Here is an 18,535-nt window from a genome sequence, read left to right on the forward strand (position 1 = left end):
TGTGCCTATCTGAATATTTTTTGTAGTTAATCAATAGTGAACCAGTAACAGACAAAAACACGCTGCATGACAAAGCCTGTACTTGTACTAACAAACGACAATGAGAAGGCAAGAAGCTCCGTGCTACGTTCCATTGTGATGCATCCAGTCGCATCTTGAAGGAGATCCAATACGCCTTGGTAGTCTTGGTCCGAGCTGGCATGGTGCTCACAACTTTATTTGTGTTAAATGTTTGTAAAGTTTAAATGCAAGAGACTTGTATCGTTGTCGGCAGGATTTGAACCTACGCGGGGAGACCCCAATGGATTTCTAGTCCACCGCCTTAACCACTCGGCCACAACAACACACGAAACTATACAGCGTTTGGTTCCTTCACTGCCATTGGATTCTGTCGTAGGCAGAAATTCTTTTCCAAGCTGACTACAGAAAATACAATTCCTGTCTTAGCAGATATCACTGGGATGCATTTGCTGGCAATTAAAACAAGGGATCATTTCAAAAAAGGAAAATATGACAACCATTTTACCACCATGCCCAATTTCATTTCCCCAACAACCACACATTGTTTCCTCAAACACAACGCCTCAAAATTTGCCTTAAATCTCAAGAATCTTGTAAATTTCTAGCATACTTGGCTAACATTTATCTTCATTCTAATCCTCAAACATAACCCTAATGCAAAAAGAAAGATTCCGTTGAGAGCTTGGATTTAAAACTCAGTTTATCCGATGGTCAAGCACTAAGGCCTTAAAGACCAGCTCCATTGAAAATGGTGTCTTTAACACGTTGAAAAGCATTCATCCCATGATGGAGGACATGTATAAAGAAAATTATACTTAAATGTGCCTATCTGAATATTTTTTGTAGTTAATTCATAGTGAACCAGTAACAGACAAAAACACGCTGCATGACAAAGCCTGTACTTGTACTAACAAACGACAATGAGAAGGCAAGAAGCTCCCTGCTACGTTCCATTGTGATGCATCCAGTCGCATCTTGAAGGAGATCCAATATGTGTTTGTAGGCCTGGTCCGAGCTGGTATGGTGCTAAAATCTTTATGGCTGTTAAATGTTTGTAAAGTTTAAGTGCAAGAGACTTGTATCGTTGTGGGCAGGATTTGAACCTACGTGGGGAGACCCCAATGGATTTCTAGTCCATCGCCTTAACCGCTCGGCCACAACAACACACGAAACTATACAGCGTTTGGTTCCTTCACTGCCAATGGATTCTGTCGTAGGCGGAAATTAGAGCTTGGACTTGAGCTTGGATTTAAAACTCAGTTTATCCGATGGTCATGCACTAAGGCCTTAAAGACCAACTCCAATGAAAATGGTGTCTTTAACATGTTAAAAAGCATTCATCCAATGATGGAAGACATGTATAAAGAAAATGATACTTAAATGTGCCTATCTGAATATTTTTTGTAGTTAATTCATAGTGAACCAGTAACAGACAAAAAAACGCTGCAGGACAAAGCCTGTACTTTTACTTTCAAACGACAATGAGAAGGCAAGAACCTCCCTGCTACGTTCCATTGTGATGCATCCAGTCGCATCTTGAAGGAGATCCAATTCGCCTTGGTAGTCTTGGTCCGAGCTGGCATGGTGTTCACAACTTTATTTGTGTTAAATGTTTGTAAAGTTTAAGTGCAAGAGACTTGTATCGTTCTCGGCAGGATTTGAACCTACGCGGGGAGACCCCAATGGATTTCAAGTCCATCGCCTTAACCACTCAGCCACAACAACACACAAAACTACACTGCGTTTGGTTGCTTCACTGCCATTGGATTCTGTCATAGGCGGAAATTCTTTTCCAAGCTAACTACAGAAAAATACAATTCATGTCCTAGCAGATATCACTGGGATGCATTTCCTGGCAATTAAAACAAGGGATCATTTCAAAAAAGAAAAATATGACAACCATTTTACCACCATGCCCAATTTCATTTCCCCAACAACCACACATTGTTTCCTCAAACACAACGCCTCAAAATTTGCCTTAAATCTCAAGAATCTTGTAAATTTCTAGCATACTTGGCTAACATTTATCTTCATTCTAATCCTCAAACATAACCCTAATGAAAAATGAAAGATTCTGTTGAGAGCTTGGATTTAAAACTCAGTTTATCCGATGGTCATGCACTAAGGCCTTAAAGACCAACTCCAATGAAAATGGTGTCTTTAACATGTTAAAAAGCATTCATCCCATGATGGAGGACATGTATAAAGAAAATAAGCTTAAATAACTCCGTGATTAAATCATCCGTGGATAAATGTCGAAGCGCCATCCTCCCACCTTTGATCGACAGACAGACTGACAGTTGGATCACTGTCGATTCACTCATGTATCCTTCCGCGCTGCAATATTTATGCTTCTGCCGAGTCAAGGTTAGCCTGTAGCTAGATCCTTTCAATAGAACACAACTTAAATTGTTAACAATTATTTGTATGTTTTATTCTAATATAAATAGGGTAAAGGGTTTGAAAATAAAATTCTTCAATACTGTTTGTGAATGTAAATGATTACATAATCCTCATTAACATGATTAAAAATGATTCAAAGGGAGATTTCACAAAACAAAAACATTTTGATTTATTTTGCCCATATCTCAAAACTTTACAGTTAATTTAGTTTGATAATTATTGAGTTTGATAGTATAGGTTGACTTGTGTTTCTATATTGAGAGATGACATATTCAGCATCCACTAATTCCTGCCATTTTATATTTAAACATTATGGTACAAATAAGTAAGGGACAAATATGTACCTTACACCTAGAAAAGCTCACAATGTACAATGGAAAGTGCATAATTGTACCCTAGGGGTGCAAAATTGTACCTTAAAGATACATTTTTGTACTTTTAAGGGTACATATGCAAAGTTTTTACCTTAGGGAACAAAAATGGACCTGTATTGTACCTCTTTTTCTAACAGAGTGGCTCCAACAAACTGACATTGCATTGTGTGATAGTCGGGTTTTTGTTTTATGTTTGAGTTTCTGTTTTCATGTTTTAAAGTTATTAAATGTGGTCATGTCTGCAGACTAGCACATGGAAAACCAGGGTTCGTTTCCCAGGGTGTGCAATGAGCTTCATCCAGTGTGGGTCTTTGGGCAAGACCCTTTATGCTACTGCCTATGTAGATACAGAGGGTCCCAAGTCTGGGTCTCCCTGTGCCAGTAAAATATGGGGTAGTGTCAGGAAGGGCATCTGGCGTAAAAATCTCTGCCAAACCACCTGTGCAAAATCAATGTAAGCTGATTCCCTGCGGTGAACCGTGAGGGGATTTGCTAAAAGGTAAAAAACATTTTGGTCAGTTCCTTTTCCACCACAAAACCCTAAAATTACAAATCTTTTGTAATGCTATCTCAAAGGGGTGTAATCCAGTGCTACTGTTTTACTGTCCTAACTTTGGCTAAATGCAGTCATTTTTGAAATCAGTTATGTAAATCACACACAGGGGTTATGCCTCCCAAGTGGCATGTGGGCTGGGGGAGACGTTTTGGAGGGAGATAAATGAGGAACGCCAGAGTATTCCTAATGAGCAGAATGGTGATTGGAGCAGACTTTGACGGACATGGGTGAAGGAAACAGAGGTGATGAGGACGTGATGGAGACGTTTGGTGTTCAGGACAGGAAAAAAAGACAGATGGTGGTGGAATGAAAAGAGTTGGATTTCATGTTGGAGAATGTGGAGGGCAGCCTCTGAAATCTAAGGGGGTCTGTTTGTCAGACACGAAGAGAAACTGCCATAACCTGGCCTGCTTCTTCCACCTGAGTGAAGCTTGAAGCAGCATCTCTGAGGACTTCATCTATGCGCTGTATGCTTACTGACCCCCCCTTGTTGGATTTTTTTCCCTCCAAGTGTGGTCTGTATGCAAAAAAACCTACAGTAGACGTTTCTGATTTGGAGCAGCTGTGGTGCTTCTTCTTCCTGTGTAATTACCGGAATCTGCCAGAAGCTGTGTGCTGCTCTTCAGAGATAAGGCTCTATTGTTTTGCTATGACAGATAAATGCGTCTCCTCCTCCTGGTTTGAACCACTTTAGAGTTTCAGCGATTATTTTTTATCTCCAGTAATTAAGTCAGGAAACCTCAACAGAGGATGCAGAAAAGCATCATAAAAAATAACTTATCTGTGTAAAAACATACAGTATGCTTTTAAATGTGTACAATAATAGGCATAAACACACGAGCAAACAGAAACAAAAGAGAGGAAACTAATAAGTCCATCCATCCATTTTCATCTCCTGCTGTTTCTAGTCTTATACAGTGGGGTAAAAGAGTAGTTATTCAGCCCCCAGTTGTGCAGATTCTCCCATTTAAAAAGGGAGAGGTCTGTAATTTTCATCATAATTATACCTCAAATAAGAGACAAAATGAAAAAAAATCCAGAAAATCCCATTGTCGGATTTTATGTGTAAATTATGTTGGAAGATAAGTATTTGGTCATCTACAAACAAGCAGGATTTCTGGCTCTCACAGACCTGTAGCTGCTTCTGTAGAGGATCCTCTGTCCTCCACTTGTTACTTGTATTGATGTCTCCTGTTTGAACTGGTTTTCTATAGAAAAGACACCTGTCCACAACCTCAAACAGTCCCACTCCAATCTCCACAATGACCTAGACCAAAGAGCTGTCTAAGGAAACCCGGAACACAATTGTTGACCTGCACCAGGCTGGGAAGACTGAATCTGCAATAGGTTAGCAGCTTGGTGTGAAGAAATCAACTGTGGGAGCAATTATCTGGAAATGGAAGACATACGAGACCACTGATAAACTCAATCCATCTGGGGCTCCGCGCAAAATCTGACCTCATGGGGTCAAAATGATAAAAAAGAACGAAGAGCAAAAGTCCCAGAACCACACAGGGGTCCTAGTGAATGACCTGCAGAAAGCTGGGACCAAAGCAACAAAGGCTACCATCAGTAACACACTGCACCGCCAGGGACTCAAACCCTGCAGGGCCAGACGTGTCCCCCTGCTAAAGCCAGTACATGTGCCGGCCCGTCTAAAGTCTGCTAGAGAGCATTTGGATGATCCAGAAGAGGATTGGGAGAATGTCCTACGGTCAGATGAAACCACAATAGAACTTTTTGGTAAGAACTCTACTGTTTGGAGGAGAAAGAATGCTGAGCTGCATCCAAAGAACACCATACCTACTGTAAAGCATGGGGGTGGAATCATCATACTTGGAGGAATGGGCCAAAATAGGCCGACACAGTTCCTACATTCAAAGTTAGACTCAAACGTTCCTTTTTGGACAGGCTTGTTGCCAGACTGGCTAGTGTTTAGAGAATATCTACATTACTGATAATATGTTTCCTGCCTGCATCTTAATCCATCTTCGACCTGACCCGACCTGACTCTTGCACCAAGCACACTTCGAGGGACGATTTTATCAAATTGCAACCACACGAATATTTTCAATGGACTTCCAGATCCCACCTGCACCACTACAACCTATCCACGCCTCTATGCACTAAGTAGACACCACAGGCATCATTTCCAGGATGACCCAGCTTCGTTGTGTGGTCAGAAGAAGATATTCTGTCCCGAGCCCCAGATCGTTTATGCATATTGACACAAATCCCAAACTTACACGGTGAGTAAAGTTTAAATTGATTGATTGTGTCTTTATTTTTTGAATATTTGTGTTTTCTGATGCATGCTTTGTTTTTATCTACAAAGGTACAACATTGTCATTTTTGGAGGCATAGATCTGGCTTTTCCAGAAAGGTAATAAAAATGTTTTTTATTAACATATGACCTGTAACACTGTCAGAAGTCAGAACTCTGGTCACCAGCGAGAACCATCTCCAGATTTCAAACCCCACTTCCTGGATGCTGCACACCTGACTCATTCACGCAATCAATCACAGTTTTCTTAAGCTCTGCGCCGAGCTGAGCTCAATGTGACGTACTGTTTGTGTCACTCTGCCTTCATTACCAAGTGCAGTTTGGACCCATAGCTGGACCTGATCTTCTGTCTGCTGACCCTGACTCTGTTTGCCTGCCTCTTGCTCCAACCCTCGCCTGCATTTTGACCAACCGGTTTCTCCTCTGATGAACTTATGCCTGTTATCGACTCCTGCCTACCTACCCATGATTTAGCTTTGTGGATTTTAAGAGAGTAAATAAACCTGCTGCATTTGGATCCAGCCACATTTGACTGTCTTCAAAGTGTGGAATGTATAACTGGTCTGTCAAGAATTAACTCTATCAATCCTGATATTTATTGTTTACAGTTTAGTCTATATAATTTGCAATATTTTTTGGCATTTCAAATCCTTTTTTTCATTAGTCATTGCATGTTAGGATTTACAGTTGAAAATCATTATGAATTACCATTAATATGAAGTTTCTCATTTTAACAAATGCTGTAGGGCACATGCATGTATTTGGCGATCATTTTCTTATCTTTTGATCTTAATGTTAACATTTTTAAGTATTCATTAAAGAACTTGTGCCTTGTATTTTTGTACACTTAGATGTATCTATGGGTCTCCAATAATAATCTGGCATCAACAAACCTGACCTTCTTCCGTGAAGCTGTTGAGACTTTTGGCTTGCCACACAGGTAAAATCTGGTTTTGCCCATGTCAAGTTTTCAGTTGCTTTGGGTTCTACACAAACTGTTTAATATACAACCTTTATCTGTGCAGATGAGACATAATATAGATTGTGCATAGTAGTGTATTGTAGACTACAGTCACTACCACGGACCATACTTTTGCTTAACTGTGTTTCCTTAGGGTTCGGGGTGGTCATGGTGTGGAGAATGTCGATGTGGCTCGCTTCATGTTTTCTGTTCAAGGAACAGCAAGGGGGAGTTTCAATGCAGGCAAAAGTGTTCAAAACCAGAGGCAAGTCTTTTTTTTTGTTGCCAAAACCCATTCCCCAGCAAAATTAATGATCTCAAAATGATTACAAAAGTAACCCCATCTGCTAAGCTTATCATCAAAGTGGTGTGTTGCCATGCAGAAAAGACTGAAGAGTATCTTGATACTCATACTTGAAACTTATTTTTGTAGCATGTGATATCATGAAAAATATACCAACACACTTTAGTTTTTCAGAACAGAAATGAACGATTGTGGCGAGATGTCTTCACTGATGTCACTGGTCCCAACTATCACGTTCTACATCAGCTGGAAGAGGAGGACCATCTTGATCTGTCCAGCAACCTTCACCCTTTTTGCTGCCATTATGTGTTCATTGCTCTTATTCAACAGCACCTCAATATATTCAGAGACGGCTGGGATGAGCATCCTCTTTCAACAGAGGGGAACCTTTTTCCCAAACAGCTGTGGCATTTGGGGCAGCAGCATCATTCACAGGAGTGTGAAGAGGTTGGCTTTTCTACTGTGTAGATATTAAAACTGGTAGATTTTCATATTTGTAAGTCAAATTTGACACATTTCTAAAAAATAGCATGTCAATTTTCTTACAGGACCTGCATATTCCACAAATAGACTGAGAAAGCAGTGGCCTTGAGTGCAGTGACCCCAACTCTGGCATCTCTGTAACCTAGATTGAATGCCCACGGAGCCAGCAGGAACTGGCCGGCTTGACTGCTGCAGTTAACCCACTGGGATCAACAAATCTTGGTGTTGATGTTTATTTAGCCCAGGGGTTGGCAACCCACGGCTCAGGAGCCGCATGCGGCTCTTTGGCGCTGCCCTAGTGGCTCCCTGGAGCATTTTTAAAAATGTTTGAAAATGTAAAAAGATGGGGGAGGTAAATATATTTTTTGTTTTAATATGGTTTATGTAGGAGGAAAAACAAGATACAAACATTATTAACGTTTTCCAATGCTGGAAGAATGCGTAGAAAAAACTTTGTAACGTCAAGCAGGTACATAAGTTGCAGAGGGCAAAGCGGGAGCCAAGCTGTCAAAGAGTAGAGCTATCAATCTGTTGGCTGCACTGGAGAAACGTCCGTGACCCATGAAAGCCACGTCTCCGAACAGTTTCAGGGAGAGGGAGGCAGCAAGCTTAGCTGAGAGCAGAAACTCCTTTCTGGCATTACAAGTCTGTTTACTTAACACACGCACCACATTGAACATTGCACAGAAGTCATCAACCTCTCTCCTATGGAGTCCTATACTGTTCATAATTAAATAAATAAACATTTAATTAAATAAATAAATATGACCTCACGCAAATACACAATCAACCAATAAATCTCTCATAAATATATAAAAAGATCATGAAATGGTGAAAAACCTGCACACCAATTTTAAATTAGCCATTATATTATTCAATATATTTCATTTTGCTTTAAAAACCTGTTCAATATTTTAAAACAGCATTTTAAAATATTCATTTTATTCATGTGGAATATTATTATAATTCTACGTCTTTTTTGGTATTCAAAATCAATACTTTACAAAATAGCTTTGTTTTTATTTCATGTTGCTGTTTTTCATAATGGCTTATTTATTTCATGAAGAGCTTTTTCAGGAGAATGGGTCTGTCTGTCAATCTAACCAGACAAGGCGGAGACACTTTTGTGATTGGCTACTCCTTTACTCAGACATGAGCAGCAGCACCCTGACTACATCGATCGAAGATGTTTCAGCGAACGTGACGGCGCAATGCACTCTCCTCAACACTAGGGGCAGTATGCACCTCAACACATCCACAGTGTTACCAGTTTTGGTTCTAAATTTGCGGATAAAAGTGGCTTTGGGCAAGTGTGCATAATTCGGGTGATTTTGTGGTCGGTTCGGCAATTTTCATCTTCTCATTAACATCTAGTAGTGGTCTAAGTTAGGCTGCGTGGCTGTTGGAGTTCCACAAAACTTCTATGAACTGGAGTTCCATGAACGCACCATGCGGCGTGTGGGAGGAGCTAGCAGCTAATGTTTTTAGCCTGATAGCCACATGGAGCTGTGGCTGTGTTAATCTCATTTAAAATGCATGGATGCACAATGCACACGGATTGTTAAAAGATCAGGGTTATTTATTTTGAATAGTTCTACATGATAACAATGTTTCCATGTATGAGTTCATGAGATCATCCCAGAGAGGCTCTGCTTCAGGTCCTGCAGTCACTCAAACTACGTCTAAATCACGTGTAAATCAGAGAGCCCAGCGCAAAAGTGTGTGTGTGTGAGTGCAAGTTAAGGGTCTGTTGTTCAGTTCGCCGGAAAAGTAATAATAAAAAAGTATATCCAAAGTATAGAGACTGAATCTTTTATTAACCCGCTCTGAGGTCTGAACGGGGAAGTGATCCCCAAATCAAACCCCGGATCTCCGCTGAGTTTTACAACCAGAAAGAGAAACTTTCGCAGGAAAAGTACAACATTTTCCCCGAGAGGGAAAAATAAAACCAGAGGACCTGATTTATAATCATTGTCTCAATGAAAATAGAAAACATATCATAAGGTTCAGGAGGCCTCAGCAGGCTTGTTCCACTATCCGCTGATGCCTGGTCTGACTCTCTGTCGGTCCGCCAGCTCGCCTCCTTCTGCGAGCCGACACAGTGTAAGACGATGACGTAAGACTGGATCTGTGAGCTCAGACAGCAGAGCAAGTTGTTTAAAAAAAAAAAGCAGAGCTGTTAGCTGCAGAGCAAAGGAGAGCTGAGTGAATGACGTAAGAGTCAGGAGTGTTTCACGGGTAACTTCAGACGTGGACGACCGGAGCTCCTTTGGTCCACACAAACCCTCAAACTACAAAAACAGAGTCGTCCATGTTTGCATATTTTGCTGCAGGCAGAGAGTTCGTATCAAATGTCAGCAAAGCCGCACGGATATCGCTGAAATATGCCATCTCTCTGACTGGTACACCGCTGAGTGGGTATCAAGGAATATAAGTCGATTTCCATGGATGAGCCAATGAGTGTTTAGATCCCGCCCACATTCACTGATTGACAGATAGACCCATTCTCCTGAAAAAGCTCTTCATGAAATAAATACGCCATTGTGAAAAACAGCAACATGAAATAAAAACAAAGATATTTGGAAAATGCTGATTTGGAAATCCGAGGTTCTGAAAAAAGAAGTAAAATTATAATAATATTCCACATGATTAAAAATGAATATTTTAAAATGCTGTTTTGAAATAATGAACAGGTTTTTAAAGCAAAATGAAATATATTGAATAATATAATGGCTAATTTAAAATCAGTGTGCAGGTTTTTTACCATTTCATGATCTTTTTATATATTTATGAGAGATTTATTGATTGATTGTGTATTTGCATGAGGTCATATTTATTTATTTAATTAAATATTTATTTATTTAATTATGAACAGTATAGGACTCCATACTCTCGCTCCCACACTCACGGTGCAACATAAAGAAACAACATAAGAGGAAGAATAAACTAAGGTGGAACAACAAAACTGCCATATGAAAAGAAACGTGGGCAAACAGAAACGCTCATGCTGTAGGAAGAAAGGCGCTATATAAGTATACGCCATTTACCATTTAATTAGATCAGGAAACCGCATCCCACAATCCCCTCCTGCTAACAGACCTAAAATGCACATGACTTTTTTTTTTTACTTTATTGTACAAAATGAAAGTACAATAAAAGACACAAATTTACAAATTAAACTTCAGATATGCCAGGGGAGCATTCTTTTGTTCGAATCCTCAAAATAAAAATGGCATAAAAAATTGTATTTCTTTATTACATTTCTTTAATTTTATCAAAGCAATGAAACATAACTCATTGATATTGTAGCGACCTGGGGGTTAGCCCCGCCTTCAGCCCCTAAGGCTCATGGGAAGTGGGGAGTTTCGGGGTAAAACCTTGAGTGAGAGTGTTGTGAATTGAAGTCACTTCCATGCTGTTTCTGCTGTTTATGTGCTTGGATCAAGGGGCTTAATGGTGAAAAGGAATGTCCGTGCGCTTCCTGTTTATTTTTGCTTGAGACTATCCGGAGTTGTGCAGTGATTGGGATACGGATAGGTTTTCAATTAAGCCCCTATGCTAGCAGTTTGGCGTTGTATACCCCGCTAAAGAGACGTCCTGGCTGGATTGTCACAATATTATTGTATTGAAGTTAAACTTGCACAACAGAGCAGTCACGTGACGCGTCGTTCTCCGCTGAATGCGCTGCAGGGCAAATAAACATTTAATAATGCTCATTATGTATTTGTAGCAACTTAGTCATTTTGATAGCAGGCTAATATAGATACATATTGCATGTGTTGCCTTCATTATAAGGCTTAAATATGGCTTATAATATTTTGCGGCTCCAGACCTGTTTGTTTTTTGTTTTGTTCATCCAATTTGGCTCTTTCAACATTTTGGGTTGTCGACCCCTGATTTAGCCACACTGCAGTACATGCAGAGCATTGCTTACATGTAACCTAAGTTTCAAAATTGTAAAAAATAAACCAAAAAAATTAAAACCTTTCATCCTGGCATTTAATTTTGTTAGATAACACATTTAACTGAAATTGACAGGTCAAGTAATTATCCATGCTGAATTGTTCTGTCTACAATCCCTTCTTCTCTCTCTAAGCATTTCTGCTTGTCTTGCATATTTTTAGAGGGACATCAAACAGTTGGTGATGTTTCTGATCTTAGATTTTCTTACTTGACGATGTGTTGGATGTATTGTCTTGATGATCAGGACTGTGGAAAATGTGGTTTAGATTAACCAGTGATCTTAAGTTATGTTTTGAGCTCACAGACATGATACTTTGTACAGCCTTACTAAAGGATGAATTTAAATAGAATAATCTGAACATTAAATTAAACGTACTTGCAAAACATACTGTTTGAAAAGTTCCATCGAACAGTTAAATGGCTACAAAATCAATAACTTGGCTTACAAGCAGGCATTGAGTTTGAATGCAGTAATCTTCCTAGGAGAAATGTGTTATCTGAGGTATTAGATCAAATTGAGTTCTTGCAAAGAGAAATCACTTTCAGTGCAGAAGATCAGGTCTTTACTAACAGTTTGAAACCACAGGTTCACACGTTTAATGAAACAAAGCAACAACAATATCCGAGCAGGTCTTAAGGCAAAAATCTCGAGGCAGATTTTTAAAAGGGTGAAGCAGATGTTTCTTAGCTGGAGATTACAAAAAAGATGAAATGAAACAAGTCTACACAGAGATGTAGCAGAATCTGATCGCTTTGTGAAAATGATAGAAAACTTGAAGGACTGACATAAACACCCTCCGTATTACCAAGACAACACAAGAGAGGAATGTTGAGAGCTTGAATGCTAAACTTTCTGCGCTAAGCTTTTCTCTCTAAAGATTAAAAAATGATCTTGCTTAAAAGAAGAGTGAAGGAAAATCATTACAAATTATGAGGCTGAGGAACAAATTTCCCAAAAAACGAAAAAAACAAAAACAAATTCTGCGCAGGACTTGACATTAGGCAAAAGAACAACCATTTTATTGGACTGAGGTTTCAGCCAGTATATATTTAAAGATCCAAAAATTCTAAAGGTTCTGAGTTAGTGATTTATACCATGGAAACAACCAGATGTTTAGGGTTTATTACGGTCACCATTACAAATGTCTTAAATAACCATTAAACAAAAAAGGTATTTTTTAAACAAACTTAACGTCAGTGCTGTAGAAAATCTGTGTAATGTGGCTTCATAACAGAAGGTAGCCTAACTATTGTTTCAGATTTCATATTAGTCAGAAACCATAGTCATTACTTGCAATGCAGCATTCTTAACTGTCCTTGAATTGATCGTAACTCGGCAAACGTAGAATGTGGAAACTGGTGGACGATGTTGGATGGTCTGCCCGTTTCACCTCCACTTGCATGTCCTGCATGGGCTTCTCCCAGCCAACCCAAAACATCACCAGTTGCTTTCGTTTGTGTTCAGTGACTAAATGGCAATAAATGACACAGAGAATATATATATATATATAAAAAATAAAAATAATGATGCCTAAAACAAAGTTTTAAATAAGTAGATTAGTGCAAAAAGGTTTTCTAAGACAAATGTAATTCCTGCTCAGTACCAGGTCTATTGAAACCATTTTGAGTGGATCTTGAAGTCATTCACTGATTCTTACCACCACTTACATAAGTAATTTTATGACAACTAAAATTGTTGAAAATAAACCTGTACATTCTTAAGGCGCATATTACAAAAAGTACAATATACCTGTCTCCACAAACTTGCGTAGATACCCAGCAACTACAGATTTGACAGCAACAGAGCATCCATCTTCATTTTGATCCTCATCTTCAGACCAAATTATATTTTGCAGGACCATCTTTATACAAATAAGATGAAATGCTTACTATTTAAACTCATTTAAAAAAATTAAGGAGTAATGACTGGGTTGTTATGAAATGTCACAGACTAAATATGAAATAAAAAGGATAAATTATTGAAGAAAAAACAGACATTATGCTACATTGCAGTAGTGGCTTAGATTTAGGTTCTAAATAACTTAGATTGTTCTTTACATGAGTACTTTTCATATTTTCTTTGAACAACATTTCATGGAAAGCACTAATGGAGGTGTGTCTATCACCCCTTACGGTTGCTTCCCTATCCCCAAAATCTCTGGAGTGAAACAAACACTGTATGTTTGACATTCATTGAGTCTCTATCAATATCCATATATTATTGTGAAATTAACATTTCGTTTCTGAGTCCTCCTAACCAAATTTAGAAGTGATGAATGTGATTTACTAGATTTTTATTCTCAAGATTATGTCTCTCACAGTCGAAGTGGATGAATGAGGAAAATTCAAGACCTCTTTCATCATTTTAAGTCAGACAACTTCTACAATTGGTGTCTGACTAAAGACGTTTTTGCCCCACTATACCACATACTTGGTTGCATTTTTAAGTCCTAACAGTACGTTCATTCGGTTGTTTCCACTTTTGTTTAGGCCCCCAAAGAAGAAAAAAGTAATTGCTGCTATGACTCATCTCTAATATCCAGCTATTGTTCATTTGACCACACCGCGTATTGAAGCAGACTTTGTAAAAGCCACGCCCGGTTTGTTGCTGTCAGCACAGGAAGATGCCAAGATAAAGTCAAGTGATCGACAGATTCTCTTTGATCTCCTGTGAGACATCTGCCTTTCCACTTGTTGTGAGCATAATGGAGAAATTTAAAATAACATACCTGAGTTTAGGAAAAGGAGCCGGTTTAGCTCGTGCTGGTTTGCGGCGCCTTCCGTCCGTGAAACCAGGGTTCGACTCCGGGCTGCTCCCTGTTCCCTTCTCTACCTCTGCCGGTTCCAAGCCTGGTTTGAGAAGGTTGCGTCAGGAAGGGCATCCGGCGTAAAACATTGCCAAATCTACCATGCGACTCGTTCGCTGTGGCGACCCCTGATGGGAGAAGCCGAAAGTGGAAGAAGACCTGAGTTTAGGAAAAGGACTTCTGTCTTTATGAAGTATGCATTGTGTTAGAGTTTAAACCTACCAGCTCTATTGTCTCTTGGATGTCAATGTCTGCCACATCTTCAAGCACAAAAGCTGCTGTTTCTTGGGAGCCCCCCAGCAAAACATACAGGATTGCAGGACTTATACCCATTAGGGGAGGACCACCTTGAAGAAAAGAATGACCTATCATCCTGCCATCCATCTTGAACAAGTCACTCTGTAAAAGCACCTTTGAGGTTGAAGGACTGAGATGGTCAGCTTGACCCTCAAATAATAGAGTCCCAGTTCTATTTCCTGCATGAACAAAGAAGCACAGGTCCATGATGACTGGGCTAAGCCATTAAAATCACAAGGACTTATGAGACTATGAAAAATAGAAAGATGGGTTGTGTGTGGGGGGGTGAGGCTGTTACATGATGTACATCTGAGACTTACCAAAATCCAGTGAAAATCCAGTTTGCAGCTTTTGCATCACTAGGCTAAAGAAATGCAGTTTTACACCCTCACCCGGCGCTACGTCACCTGACAGACAAAAAACATAATAGATCAAGTAGTACTCAATCAGGGCAGCTATTGTATTGTATTCTATATTTTAAATTACAAATTGGCATTTGAAAAAAAAAAAGACAATTATGGAAAAATGTGGATTACCTTCCAATCTATAATGGAGGGGTCTGGCCCAATCAACTTTATGGACGTTGTAAAAACTGATTAGTCTCTCCTCCTGTTCCTCAACACTCTCTCAAATCCAGTTTCACTTTGAGAGTTGGCTCATCTTCGTTCTGCTCCAGTAAAAAGCTCCTATATAGCACTGAGGCTCACTCTGGATCTTCAGCTCTTTTCCAAGCTGGAAAGGGGTTTAATTATTCATTCATTCATTTTCTTAACCATTTTTCCCTTTCAGGGTCACAGGGCTGCCAGAGCCTATCCCGGCCACTTGTGGGTGAAGGCAGGTGACAGGTCGCCAGTCTGTCACAGGGTAGAATGTCCACAAACATACACCCATTCACTCTCACACTTAGGGACAATTTAGAGTTGCCAATTAACCTATGAAGCATGTTTTTAGACGGTGGGAGGAAGCCGGAGATCCCGGAGAGAACCCACGCATGCACGGGGAGAACATGCAAACTCCACACAGAAAGGTCCCCCGTTGATGTAGTTTTTCACATCCCCCAACTGGGACTTGAACCGGAGGCCTTCTTGCTGTGAGGCAATAGCGCTAACCACTGCGCCACCGTGCAGCCGGGGGTTAATTAAAAATACTTTTATCCAAGGCCATGTCATCTCAGTGTCGGGGAAGTGTACAGGAAAACTTCAGGACAGTAGGAGCAGAAGGACCAACCACATGCCGATGTTATAAATGTGGAAAGGAAGGCCACATTAAACGTGACTGTCCAAGTTGGAAGTACAAGGCCAAAAAGAAGACTCATAAGGCTAAAAGCATGACATATGACGATGCAGAAGGTGAAAGCGCTTTTGTCACCAAAGAGGCAAATCCAAATGACACACCACAACAGTTTGAATGGTTGATAGATTCTGGTGCATCAAAGCACATGACATGTGATAACAACATTCTTCAAGATTACCAGCAGTTCACGGAAGCACAGTCTGTGAAGCTCGGTGACGGCAGGGTGGTTGATGCCCTGGGAATGGGAAACGTCAATCGGAAAATGACTTTCAAAATAAGTGATGTAAAAGACATCACAATGTATGATGTGCTGTATGTTCCAAAGCTGTTGGGGAATTTATTTTCAGTGGGAGCAGCCACCAAGAAAGGCAACACAGTGCAGTTCCGGAAGTCTCACTGTTACATACGTGGAAAAAATGGAACTCTTCAAGGAATGGGAACACGAAGAGCTGATGGACTTTATCAGCTGGATGGTAAAAAGGACTTACAAGTTTGTCATAATGCATCAGTAGCAGCCAGCTTATGGCACCAGCGGCTGGGCCACACTACCAAGCTAAAAGAACTAAAAGATCTGGTGAACGGAGTGGACTTCACAGAAACAGAGGTTTCTTTCTGTGAGGGATGTGTTGAAGGAAAACTGTCTAAGCAGCCATACAAGTCGATTGGAGGAATTCGTTCCAAACACAGAATGCAGCTGATTCATAGTGATGTCTGTGGTCCCATGCAGACTGAATCCATTGGTGGAGCAAAATATTTTGTAACATTTATTGACGATTACTCCAGATGCTGCAAAGTGTACTTCCTGAAACACAAGAATGAGGTGTTAACCAAATTCAAAGAATTTGAAAGAACATTCACAAATGAATGTGGACAAGCTGTTAAAAGACTCAGAACAGACAATGGGGGTGAGTACACATCAAGAGAGTTTCAAGAATATTTGAAAGCTCAAGGCATCCAACATGAAGTGACTGTACCTCACTCACCACAGCAAAATGGTGTTGCAGAGAGGAAAAACAGGACTTTAGTTGAAGCAGCTAGAAGTATGCTTTCACATGCTAAGTTGCCAAAATTGTACTGGGCAGAAGCTGTAGCCACAGCAGCATACATTCAAAACAGGCTGCCTACATCTCTACTGAAGACACCCTATGAGAGATGGTGTGGAAAAAAACCTGACATGAGTCACATGAGGGTGTTTGGATGCATTGCTTATGCACATATTCCAGATGAAAAAAGACAAAAACTGGACAAAAAAGCTATGAAGCTTCGCTTTGTAGGCTATGCAAACAACGCTAAGGGTTTTCGCCTATATGATGAAGAGAAAAGAAGGATTTTAATCCGCCGGGACATCATTTTCAATGAAACAAACTTTGACTGGAAACAGGGACCAGAAGAGCCCCACCCAGAGAATGAAGTAACTGTGGACACAAATGACATTGAAACAGAGAATGAAGCCACTGCTGATGATGATGTCAGAAAAAGTGACAGAATCAAAAAGGCTCCAAAGAGATATGGATACGACGAGTTTGCTGATGCAGTTGTTGTAGATCATCACGCAAATATGTGTTGTGTGACAGAGCCACTCACAATGAAAGAAGCTCTGAGTCCAAATGCAAAAGAATGGCAGGATGAAGCTGATTTGAAATATGAGTCGCTGCTCGAAAATGAGACATGGGATCTAGTGGACTTACCAAAAGACAGAAAAGCTGTAGGTTCAAGATGGGTGTTCAAAGTCAAGCATCATAGTGATGGAAGAGTAGAGAGATACAAGTGCAGACTTGTCGCCAAAGGCTACTCACAGTTGTATGGTGATGACTACGATGAGACATTTTCACCAGTGGTACGTTTCAGCTCTATTCGTACATTGCTGTCTTTTGCAAATCAAAACAATCTGCCTGTTCATCAGATGGACGTTGTAACTGCATTTCTAAATGGACACTTGGAAGACGAAATCTATATGGAGCAACCAGAAGGATACATCAAACCAGGACAGGAACACCTGGTGTGCAAACTAAAAAAATCAATCTATGGACTGAAGCAATCTCCTCGTTGCTGGAGCAAAGCCTTCATAGAGTTTATGATGGAACTTGTTTTTAAACAGAGCACATCAGATCCCTGTGTGTTTGTGAGATCAAGACAGGAGCTTGAGATCCTTGCAGTTTATGTGGATGATCCCATTCTGATAACAGAGTCAACTGAGACCATGAACAAGTTGAAGGCAGCTCTCAAGAAGCGCTACAAGATGAAGGACATGGGTGAGCTGTCCTACATCCTGGGCATCTCTGTGGTTCAAGACAAAGAGAAGAACTGTGTTTTTCTACATCAGAAGAATTATATTGAAGCCATACTTAAGAAATATGGGATGGAAAATGCTAATCCTGTAGCAACTCCTGCTGATACCAACGTGAAACTGAAAAAAGTGATGGTGTTAGTAAACCAGTACACCAACAAAACTATCAGTCAATGGTGGGAAGTTTGCTGTATGCTTCAATAGCCACACGACCAGACATAGCTCAAGCTGTGAATGCTGTGTCAAAGTTCAATGCAGATCCCAATACTGCTCATCTGACTGCCGTGAAGAGGATTCTTGGATATTTGAAAGGGACAGTGAATCTTACCCTTAAATGTGAACAGTCAGACTCTGGATCTTTCATTGGATTTTAAGATGCGGATTGGGCTGGTGAGCAAGATGACCGAAGAAAATGTAAGAAAATGAATATGAAGATAAGATGTAAAGGAAAGGAGATAATTACGTTTATTAAGGTTACGGGATACTGCAATTGAGTTTGAAG

General features: G+C 40.1%; 3 non-coding genes across 3 annotated transcripts; all 3 read right to left on the reverse strand.

The window, feature by feature from the left end:
• Positions 1–262: 262 nt before the first annotated feature.
• Positions 263–344, reverse strand: trnas-aga. Its single transcript has one exon. It is a non-coding gene; the product is annotated as a tRNA-Ser (tRNA).
• Positions 345–1,103: 759 nt separating this feature from the next.
• trnas-aga lies at positions 1,104–1,185 on the reverse strand. Its single transcript has one exon. It is a non-coding gene; the product is annotated as a tRNA-Ser (tRNA).
• A 479-nt stretch (positions 1,186–1,664) lies between these two features.
• On the reverse strand, positions 1,665–1,746 carry trnas-uga. Its single transcript has one exon. It is a non-coding gene; the product is annotated as a tRNA-Ser (tRNA).
• Between the last annotated feature and the right edge of the window lie 16,789 nt (positions 1,747–18,535).

Source organism: Oryzias latipes, chromosome 3 (assembly GCF_002234675.1).
Source record: "Oryzias latipes chromosome 3, ASM223467v1".
NCBI lineage: Eukaryota > Metazoa > Chordata > Actinopteri > Beloniformes > Adrianichthyidae > Oryzias > Oryzias latipes.